The 12,154-nt window shown below is 39.5% G+C and overlaps 1 protein-coding gene across 1 annotated transcript in view; it reads right to left on the reverse strand.

Moving 5' to 3' along the window:
- The window catches only part of MAP3K13 (mitogen-activated protein kinase kinase kinase 13), a 135,532-nt gene extending 124,664 nt beyond the window's left edge, over positions 1-10,868 (reverse strand). Inside the window, exon 1 of the mRNA XM_034661699.1 lies at positions 9,608-10,868. The gene's annotated coding sequence lies outside the window, so the exon portion shown is untranslated. The remainder of the gene's footprint in view (positions 1-9,607) is intronic.
- Between the last annotated feature and the right edge of the window lie 1,286 nt (positions 10,869-12,154).

A 12,154-nucleotide genomic window follows, 5' to 3' on the forward strand; every position in this document is an offset into this window, starting at 1 on the left:
GGATCGAGCCCCACGTCAGGCTCCTCAGCTATGAGCCTGCTTCTTCCTCTCCCACTCCCCCTGCTTGTGTTCCCTTTCTCGCTGGCTGTCTCTCTCTCTGTCAAATAAATAAATAAAATCTTAAAAAAAAAAAATAATAAAATAAATAAATAAATAAAAATGAGGACACTTTCCAAATACTGATATGAAAAGAGATTCAACATATATTACAAATTACAAAATGAAGACCAGTATGTATAACAGTATTAGTAAAAAGAGAAGTCAGAATCTGTGTATACTTTTATATTTCCTTGCATATACATCAAGAAACTCTGGAAGGACACATGGAAAAATAATAACAGTAGTTTGGGGCTTTGAATGGGAACTAAATGGATTGGGGACCGGCTGGGGTAGGAAGGTATTTCAATGTACACTCATTTTTTTTTAAGATTTTATTTATTTATTAGACAGAGAGAGAGACAGCCAGCGAGAAAGGGAACACAAGCAGGGGGAGTGGGAGAGGAAGAAGCAGGCTCATAGCTGAGGAGCCTGACGTGGGGCTCGATCCCATAACGCCGGGATCATGCCCTGAGCCGAAGGCAGATGCTTAACCACTGTACCACCCAGGCGCCCCTCAATGTACACTCTTCTATGGGGCACCTGGGTGGCACATTTGGTTAAGCATCCAACTCTTGGTTTTGGCTCAGATTATGATCTCAGGGGTCGTGAGATCGAGTCCCACATCAGGCTCTATGTTCAATGTGGAGTCTGCTTAAGCCTATCTCTCCCTCTGCTCCTGCTTTTCTGTGTGTGTGCTTGCTCTCTCTCTCTCTCTCTCTCTCCTTCTCTCTCTAAAATAAATAAATAAACCTTTTTTAAAAAGTACACTTTTCTATATATTTTGGTTTTGGAATCATGTGACTATATCACCTACTCAAAAAATAAAAAATTCCCATTCTTAAAAATAAATTTTAATGGCACCAACTGACATTAATATATTAATAAAATGAATATTTACCAAGTGTCTACTATATGTCAAATAGGTGCTATTTTGGACACTGGCAATATCGCACTGAACAAGACAAAGTTCTTGCCCCCTCATAGAACTTATATTCTAGTGATAAAGAATATATATGATGATTTTATCAAAAACATACACACACATGCAAATAATTTTGAATATAAATAATATATATATTCTACTATATATATCGTGTTTGTGTGTGTGTGTATAGATATAAATATATATTTTTAAATATCTTGTTTACTTGAGAGAGAGAGAGAGAGAGAGCACAAGCAGGGGGAGTGGCAGAGGGAGAGGGAGAAGCAGGCTCCCCACTGAACAGGGAGACCAATGTGGGGCTCAATCCCAGGACCCTGGGATCATGACCTGAGGTGAAGGAAGATGCTTAACTGACTTAATCACCCAGGCACCCCTAAATAAATAAATAAATAAATATATATATNTAAAGGAAGAGTGATGTGGTGGAAGTGGGGTAGTGAGGCCTCTGAAGAGGAGGTATTTGAGTAGAGATCTGAATGAAGAGAAGGAAGAAACGATACAGGGGAAGAGCTTTCCAGGCAGCAAAGACCCTGAGGCACAAGAAAGTTTGATGTATTCCAGAAGCAAGAGAAACACTTATGTAGCTGGGGCAATCCGTGTGAGGAGAACAATGGTAGGCCATGATGTGAAACAGATGGTCAGAAGGCAGATCATGTGGGTTCTGCAGGGCAGGAGCAAGGATTTGGATGTTAGAGACAGCTATTGAAGGTTTTGAAAAATATCTGAAAGGGGCCCAGAAGGCTGGGAAGAAGGTGGAGTAGGAGGACCCTAAGCTCAGCTTGTCCCACAGATACAACTAGATAACACTCACAACAGTATAAATAACCCAGAAAACGACCCAAAGACTGTCAGAATAAACTCCACAACTAAAGGTAAAGAAGAGGCCACATCAAAGAGGGTAAGAAGGGCGGAGATGCCATGGGAAGCTAAAGGGACCTGCAAGACTGTCCGTCAGAGGGAGGGACCCGTGAACTCTGAGAAGGGAGAGAAATAGATTATGACACTGGGGAGCCAGCCTGGGGAAGATGAATCCTCATATTTGGCTTTGAAAACTAAAGGGGCCGAATTTTGTGAGTACTTACAACCAGCAGGACTTAAAGCCCCGAATTTCAAAAATCTCCGTTCTGGGAGAGCCTGGAAAGTGATAGGAATCTGAGCCCCTGCCCTTAGAGAGACAGCACAACAAACAGCCCAGGGAGATACAACATAGAAGCAGCAGTTTGAAAAATGCCCCAGGCGTTTTTTTTTTATAGTAAAATGGGAGCATTATTTACTCATCTTAAAGCCTGTCCTGGAGAGTTAGGGATTACAGGGAGACCCCTACCAGAACAGAAGAGCTGGCAGGTGCTATTTCCCTCACCTGCCACCCCAACCTCCAGCATAAATACACTCCCACCTGCAGGAACCAGCACAACACTGACACTTGCTACCTAACTTGCTGGCACCAAGAACTGTCTGCCCCTTCAGTCAAGCTTGCCTCTGTCCGGGACTGCAGGTCCCCTCCCCAAGAAGACCTGAGCAAATGCTTGCAAACACCATGTCTCCTGACCCACGCACTTTCCGGGGCCTCAGTCCTGGCAGCAGTAGCAGTGGGTACCCCTCTCGCAGAGGCCCGCACACATCTTGTCAAAACCGCATGCCCCACACCTGAGTATTTTACACATCAGCCCAGCCAGCCCGGTGCTAGCAGCAGAGGCACATCCCTTCTTCCTTGTGTTCAAACCTTGTGGGCACTGCGGCCCTGCCCCGGAGCATGTTGTGGATCTGCCCCCGCCAACAGGCTTTTGGCTAGACGCCACTCAAACTAGGGCCACAGGTCTGGCAGTGTGCAAGCAGCCCTGACAGGGGCCAGCATCACTCCAAAGAGACTCTTGCCGTGGGGAAACTGAAAGATAACCACACAAATGAGTCAGAGTGTGGCCCCACAAGCGGATAGCTGGTCTGACTACAGGCCCCCTCCACCAATGAAAGCTTCTCAGGGGACAATACAGGGAAAGTGCCCTGCAGTTTGGTGTTACTGCATCCCTGGCAAATGCCTGAACTGACTAAACTCAAGCCCAAGGTGACCCCAGCTGGCTCACTAACAACATAGGGTTCAAACCCTGCCCACAACAGTCAAGGAGAACATTGAAGATGACTGGACCGAAGGAAAAAGTGGCTCAGCCACAATAGCAGGGAGCATGCAACACACATAGGAGACACCCCTGAAGCATCAGGTTCTGGTGAACAGGGGACATTGCACTGCAGGGCATGCACGACCTCTTCTTCATGAAGCCACTATTTTCAAGAGCAAGAGACATAGCTGACCTTCCTAAAACATAGAAACAGACAAAGAGAGTTAGACAAAAATGAGAAGACAGAGGAATATGTCCCAAATGAAAGAACAGGGCAAAATCACAGCGAGAGAACTAAATGAAACAGAATAAGTAATATGCCAGGTAAAGAATTTAAAGTAATGGTCATAAAAATACTCACTGGACTTGAGAAAAAAAAGTGGAAGACATCAGTGAGACCATTAACAAAGAGATAAAAAAGAACCAATCAGAAATGAAGAATACAACATACGAAATTTAAAATACACTAGGTGGAATAAATAGCAGACTAGAGGAAGCGGAACAATGAATCAGTGATTTGCAGGAAAGAGTAATGGAAAAACTGAACAGATGAGAGAAAAAATAATGCAAAATGAGAATAGATTTAGGGAACTCAGCAACTCCATTAAGCATAATAACATTTCTATTATAGGGATCCTGGAAGAAGAACAGAGAGAAAAGGAGGCAGAAAACTTATTTGAAGAAATAATAGCAGAAAACTAGACAAATCTAGGGAAGGAAACAAATTCAGATCCCAAAGCCACAGAGATCCCCCAACAAAATCAACCCAAAGAGGTCCACACCAAGACACATAGTAATTAAAGTGGCAAAAAGTAGTGATAAAGAGCAAATTTTAAAAGAAGCAAGAGAAAAGAAGACAGTTAAATGAAAGGGGAAAACTTGTAAGTCTATTAGCAGAAACTCTTCAGTCCAGAAGAGAATGGCATGATATATTCAATGCGCTGAAAAGAAAAAATCTGCAGCCAAGAATACTCTATACAGCAAGACTATCATTCAGACTAGAAGGAGAAACAGAGTTTCTCAGACAAATGAAAGTTAAAAGAACTCATGACACTAAACCAGCCCTACAAGAAATGTTAAAGGGGACTCTTTGAGTGGAAAGGAAAGACCAAAAGTAAGAGCAAGAAGAGTAGGAAGAACAAAAGCAGTAAAAAAAATAAGTATATCTGTAAAAATCAGTCAAGGGACTCACAAAAAAAGGATGTAAAGTAGGACACTAGATACCTAAAATGTGGGAGGGAGAGGAGCAAAGAATGGGTTCAAACTTAAGCGTCCATCAACTTAATGTGGACTGTTATATGAAGAAGATGTTATATACAAATGTAATGGTAACCACAAATCAGTAACAGATACACAAAGAATAAAGAGCAGGAAAGTCAAGTATATCACTAAAGAAAGCCAACTTACCATGAGTGAAGAGAGCAAGAGAAGGAACAGAGAAGTACAACAACAACCATAAAAAAGTGACAAAATCAAAATGAATATATACCTGTAAATTATTACTTTCAATATAAATGGACTAAATGCTCTAATCAAAAGACATAGGGTGACAGAATGAATTAAAAAACAAGACCCATCTATAGGATGCCTACAAGAGACTCATTTCAGACTTACAGACACGTGCAAATTGAAAGTAAGGGGATGGAGAAACATTTATCATGCAAATGGATGTGAAAAGAAAGGCAGGGTAGCAATACTTAAAGAAAACAAAATAGACTAAAAAAGGACTGTAACAAGAGACAAAGAAAGACACTATACAATCATAAAGGGGACAATCAAACAAGAAGATATAACAATTGTAAATATTTATGTACCCAATATGGGAGCACCCAAATACATAAAACAGTTAATAACAAACATAAAAGAACTAATCAATAGCAATACAATAATAGTAGGGGACTCTTGACACCCCACTTACATCAATGGACAGATCATCCAAACAGAAATCAACAAGAAAACAGGCTTTGAATGACACACTGGACCAGATGGATTTAACAGATATATTTAGAATATTCTATCCCCAAACAGAATACACATTCTTTTCAAGTGCACATGGAACATTCTCTAGAATAGATCACATATTAGGCCACAAAACAAGTCTCAACAAATTCAAAAATATTGCAGTCATACCATGCATTTTTCTAACCATAATGCTATAAAACCAGAAATAGACCACAAGAAAAAAATCTGGAAAGACCACAAATACATGGAGATTAAATAACATGCTACTAAACAATGAATGGGTCAACCAAGAAATCAAAGAAGAAATAAAAAATTACATGAAGACAAATGAAAATGAAAACACAACAGTCCAAAATCTTTGGGATGCAACAAGAGTGGTTTTAAGAGGGTAGTTTATAGCAATATAGGCCTACCTCAAGAAGCAAGAAAAATCTCGAACAACTGAAACTTACATCTAAAGGACTTAGCAAAAGAACAAAAGTCAGGAGAAGGAAGGAAATAATAAAGATTAGACCAGAAATAAATGAGAATCTAAAAAACAATAGATCAATAAAACAAGGAGCCGTTTCTTTGAAAAGATAAATAAAACTGATTAACCTCTAACCAGACTCAGAGAGAGAGAAGACTCAAACAAAATCAGAAGTGAAAGAGGAGAAATAACAACAGACAACACAGAAATACGAACAATTCTAAGAGAATATTATAAAAAATTTTATGACAACAAAATGGACAACCTAGAAGAAGCAGATGAATTCCTAGAAATGTATAATCAACCAAAACTGAAGCAGATTTCTAGAAATAGAAAATTTGAAGAGACTGATTATCAGCAACCCCAAAACACCCAACAAAAAAAAGTCCAGGACCAGATGGCTACACAGTTGAATTCCACCAAACACTTCAAGAAGAGCTACTATTCTCAAACTCTCAAAAATAGAGGAGAAAGAAAGCTTCCAAGTTCATTCTATGAAGCCAGCATTACCCTGATACAAAACTAGATAATAAAGATACCACCAAAAAAGAGAACTACAGGCCCATATCTGTGATGAACATAGATGTGAAAATCAACAAAATATTAGCAACCCAAATCCAGCAATACCTTAAAAAAATCATTTACCATTATCAAGTGGGATCTTTTCCCTGGGATGCAAGGACAGTTTAATATTCACAAATCAATCAACATGATACATCACATCAACAAGAGAAAGGATAAAAGCCATATGATCATTTGAACAGATGCAGAAGAAGCATTTGACAAACTACAACATCCATTCATGATAAAAACCTTCAGTGAAGTAGGTTTAGAGAGAACATACACAAAAATAAACTCAAAATGGATCAAAGACCTAAACGTGAGACCTGAAACCATAAAAATCCTAGAAGAGACCCCAGGCAGTAATTTCTCCGACATCGGCCATAATAACATCTTTCTAGATATGTCTCCTGAGGCAAGGGAAACAAAAGTAAAAATAAACTATTGGGACTACATCAAAATAAAAATCTTCTCTACAGCAAAGGAAACAAGCAATAAAATTAAAAGACAACATACTGAATGGGAAAAGATATTTGCAAGTGACATATCCAATAAAAGGTTAGTATCCAAAACATATGAAAAACTTATACAACCCAACACCAAAACAACAAATAATTCAATTAAAAAATGGGCAGAAGACATGAACAGATATTTCTCCAAAAAAGATATACAGATGGCCAACAGACACATGAAAACACACTAAACATCATTTATTATTGGGGAAATGTAAACCAAAACCACAATGAGCTATCACCTCACACCTGTTAGAATGGCAAAAATGAAGAACTCAAGAAACAACAAGTGTTGGTGAGGATGTAGAGAAAAAGGAACCCTTATGCACTGTGGGTGAGAGTGCAAAATGGTACAGCTACCATGTAAGACAGTATAGATGTCCCTCAAAAAATTAAAAATAGAACTACCATATGATCCAATATTGCACTACTGGGTATTTACCCAAAGAATATAAGAACACTAATTTAAAGGGATAGACACACCCCTATGTTTTTATCTATCTATCTATTTATCTGGATTATTATTCAGCAATGAAAAAGAATGAAATCTTACCATTTACAACAACATGGATGGATCTAGAGAGAGTACAATACTAAATGAAATAAGCCAGTCAGAGAAAGAGAAATACCATGATTTCACTCATATGTGGAATTTAAGAATCAAAACAAACAAACAAAGAAAAAGTAGACAAACTAAAAAACAGACTCTTAACTATAGTGAACAAACGGATTGTTACCAGAGAGGAGGTGGGTGGGGGATGGGTGAAATAGGTGAAAGGACTTTAGAGTATACTTATGATGAGCACTGAGTAGGGTATGGAATTGTTGAATCACTATATTGTACACCTGAAACTAATAAAACACTATGTTAACTACACTGGAATAAAAAAAAAGAAAGGAAAGGAAAGGAAAAGAAAAAAGAAAAGAAAAAAGAAAAGAAAAGAAAAGAAAAGAAAAGAAAAGAAAAGAAAAAAAAGAAAAGAGAAAAGGAGCAGCCTTCCCCATCCAGCTCCCATGATGGGAGGGGGCATGACTCAGCAGACACGGGGCGGGGCGGGGGGGGGGGGGGGGGGGGGGNGGAAGCAGTGAACCGGGGTTTCATTTGTGGCCTTGTGTCCCTTCTTAGCACCCAAGGGGCTTTCACCCAGACATCAGGCTTGGATAGAATCCTAACTATAAAATGTAACAATTAAAAGTAGAAAAACATACCATAAGAGACTCCTAACCACTGGAAACACACTGAGGGTTGCTGCTCAAACTGGGGGTGGGGGTGGGGATAGGGTAACTGGGTGATGGGCATTAAGGAGGGTATGTGATGTAATGAGCACTGGGTGTTATATACAACTGATGACTCAATGAACTCTACCTCTGAAACTAATAATACACTATATGTAATTAATTGAATTTAAATAAAAAAATAAATTTTAAAAAATAGAAAAACAAATTTAAAAATATCCAAAGGGTCTTAAGAGTCAGCCAGTACACACCTATATGGCCTACCAGGTATTAAAAGAGTGAAATATTTCAAATCACATTAAGAAATAGCTGCTTCCCTGGTAATAGTGTCACCTGCCATGCTGGCTCCTTTCCTAGGATCCTTCTCCCCCAACTCTTGCCCCATAAACCAACAACCATAAGTAACCTGGCCCAGGAGAGGGGGTTGAATGGGAGGAGTTAATCAGCTCAGGAACCTCGAGTCATTGAGATTCAGCAAGCTAAAGGGTGAGTAAAGGTTTTACTTCGTTACTGTCCTAGAACCCACTTAGGAAAGGGTATCTTGGGCTTCTACCCCACCACAGGTCAGTTGCGGCCCAATACCATCATCTGGGCTCCCACTCAGTCCTGCAGGAATGTGAGGCAGGCTAGAGAAACAGACTGTCCCTGAGATCAGAGGTGAAGGTAGAGGAAAGGGGAAACCCAGTGTACTTCTATGCAAACAATCTGTGTCCTCGGCACTCCTTGATCGATTTGAAAGGCTACAGGCTAGCAGCTAGCATTTATAACTTGTATATATTAATGACATCAAATTTCGCTTCTAGATTCAAAGTCACAAAATTGTTCTGTACCAGGAGCTGGGTTTGTTTTTTTTTTTTTTAAATACATGTGGCAAAAGAGAAGTAGAAAATATCAACTTCTCCAACACCAAATACAAACTGAACATTTTCATAGTGGCACTCAATAGTTACATTGGGTAACAATGTGGGTAGTTCCTGGAAATTTTATCTCAACACAGAACGGCAACGGCTGAGATACAACAATTCCAACTTCATATCGAAAATTTATTTTACACGCTATTGTACTGGGAAAATTAGTACACACGTCAAAAAGTCTTAAAAACAGATTTCTCCAAAGTTGCATGAACTTCCTAAAGCTGCTTGCTACTTCCATCTATTTCACAAAATTCCTCCTTCTTTGAAAACACTTTATGCTGCTCTTAAATCTAGGCTCAACAGCTTATTAAACTGTATTTGGTTCTACTTTATTCTCATTTTATTTCTTTTTACCACAAAACCTCCAGTTTAACTGTCTGACAGTATTACATATTTGCTAACATAAACTTGTAACACGAACCTAAACTAAAGGAAAAGCCGCTGGAAAGAGCATGGGGGAGAAATCTAAGCACTACCTAGAAATAATCCCTGGACACCAGATACCTATTTGCTCACTTTTATTTTCCGACCGTAAACATCTTCACTTAACCAAAGACAAGACATTAAAAACCATCTTATGCAAGCAGGACCTGTTTTAGCAGAAGAGTTGCTGAAAATTCCATGGTTTCCCTTTCCATTTTTAAAAATAAAACTACTTGTGAAATGCTGAAACTTGCTTTTAAGTAGGTCTACTTGCACAAGATTTAACACCCTGCAGGACCTTAATTTAATCTTAGACGGGAATTATTCCCACAATCTTTTTATATTCGAATATATTTTTTTAAAAAATTACTTACACTACAGCAAGCTGAAATCTGGACAGACAGCATTCAACTACCGGCAGCCGGCGGCTGCCTATTTCCTCACAGACTAAACTTTGTTCCCTTCCCGGCTGTTTCTGGATCAGGTTCACACCGATACACATACACGTTTACTGCGGCCTTGGAAGCTACCACCCAGCGGGAGGGAGGCGGGAGGGTCTGTTAACTTAACCACTGCTTGACTGACCACGGCTTAGCAGCAGCCGCTTCAAGGTCGAGGGCAACGTGTTTAAAGAGACAAACGTGAAGACCATAGGGAAAGCCTGAAAAATCTCAGCATCTCTGATGGTGGGGCTTTGGTTTCCGAGGACATTTCTTTCCCACGTGCTTCTGGGGGAGAAAAACTAGTAGAGTCAAACTCTGAGCTTCAAAACTCGTGCTTTCTCCCTTCCGTAAAAGTTTTCTCTCCTCCTCAGAATCTAGACGTTGCGCAGTCAAGGCAAAAAGACGCCAGAAGTAGCTTCCCTCCCACAGCCCCCAGCACCCCCACGCTCCCTCTTTTATCAGGTAGGGAAATCACACAGAGTTCTCCTTAGGCTTAGCTTTTTTCTGACATTGAAACCACCTGCTTCCCTAAGAGTAGAGCGAGAACTTGGATCCCAAATACTGTTCTCTGCAAGATAAAATGTTACGCTGCTTCATCCCCTTCCACATCCCTAAGCTGCTTTCCCTTCTGAGTTACTATATTTCTGTAATTTGTAGCATTAGCCGTTGAAGCAGAAACCATTTATTATGCACTTACTGCACTAATCGCTTTATAAACATTATCTCATTCTCTCCTAGGCAACATATTTGGGGATCATCTTCAATTCTTCTTTATCTGCTTCTCTATCCAATTAGCCCCTTCACTATCCTGGTGAGCCTCTGCAGTAAAAACGGAGGTAGGCGGGATAATGTCCCCCACAAAGATGTCCATTTTCTCATCACCGGAATCTGTGAATATGTTCCTTTACATGGCAGAAGGGACTTAGTCAATGCGGTTAAGGTTGAGGACTTAGAGATTATCCAGATGGGACCAATCTTTTCACATGAATCCTTTAAAAGCAGTGAGCCAGAGAGCTCACTTCCCAGCTGTAGCCAGAGAGAAGCGATGTGAAGACTGGACTTGTTTCTGCTGGTTCTGAAGGGGGAGGAAGGGGGCCGCTACAAAGCTGGAAAAGGCAAGAAAACACTCTCTTCTAGAGCCTCCAGAAAGGGATACAGCCCTGATGATACCTTGGTTTTAGTCTATTGAGATCTGTGTTGATTTCTGACCTCAGAACTGTAAGGTGATGAAAGTACGTTGTTTTATTGTTTTAGTCCACTAAATTTGTGATAGTTCGTTATGACAGCAATAGAAAAATAATACAGGTACTTTAATTTCAAAATTAATTTCCTTTGAAAATATAATACCTAGAACTGAATGCTCTACTCCAAATGAGTTCTGATGAAGAAAAAAATAATTGTGGGACTACTTAGTTCCTTAATCTCATGCTACAATTTTAAAATTTAATAAAGGCAACTGAAGATTTAAATTTTAACACATTATATTCTTGGGGTGCCTGGGTGGCTCAGTCGGTTAAGCAACTGCCTTTGGCTCAGGTCATGATCCCAGGGTCCTAGGATCGAGCCCCACATCAGGCTCCCTGCTCAGTGGGGAGTCTGCTTCCCCTCTCCCACTCCCCCTGCTTGTGCTCTCTCTCTCTGTGTCAAATAAATAAAATCTTTTTAAAAAAACCACACACATTGTATTCTTAAGTTGGTGGACTTTTTGTCACACAAACTACATCAGACCAGCTGCCTGACTCTACCTTCATTCTTTCTGTCAACTAATTTTGGACATGAAATGCAGAGCTTTATATCACTTCAATTGAAAAATTTCACCTTGTTGGTTTTAGCCCATCTTTCCAAACTATTAAGATAATGTTGAATCATGCCTTTGTACTGTCATAGGAAGAATCTTTTTTAAGCCTACATTCATTTATTTAATTCCCATGTATTCATCAAATTATTAGTAAATAAATATTGAGCAGCAAAATCAAGAACAGAGTTCTGAAATGGAGAAGAGTTTTGTTACTTGATACTTTCAGTTTGACATTGATCCATGAATCAAAACTCTTTGGTTATACAAGTTTGATCAGCTACAAAACCACTTACTCTCATAAACTTACTTTTTTAAATCTCTCAAACATATCAAGAGAATAAAATGACTTAATAAAGATGTGTTTAGAGCATACTAGAACTATACTGGAAATGGAGATGTGGTTAGTTTGATATGAGCAAGGTTTTTTTGGTTGTTTGTTTTTTTTTTTTTTTTGGTAGTTCAGTGCTGTCTCTTAATGATTAACATTTCCTTTTTTAAGAGTTTACAAACTATGAGTTAATTATTGTTTCCAGAAGTCTACCTGAAGTTAAAAGAAGGTTTATCCAATTGAGGAAAGTGACAACTTCTGTCTCAGAAGGGGAGACATAAGTGGAGGGGGAAAAATGAGGAACACGATCAAAGAAGGTATGGTGGAAGGAATGAGCACAGTGTGCCTTATG

The sequence above is a fragment of the Ailuropoda melanoleuca genome, chromosome 1 (genome assembly GCF_002007445.2).
Source record: "Ailuropoda melanoleuca isolate Jingjing chromosome 1, ASM200744v2, whole genome shotgun sequence".
Taxonomy (NCBI): domain Eukaryota; kingdom Metazoa; phylum Chordata; class Mammalia; order Carnivora; family Ursidae; genus Ailuropoda; species Ailuropoda melanoleuca.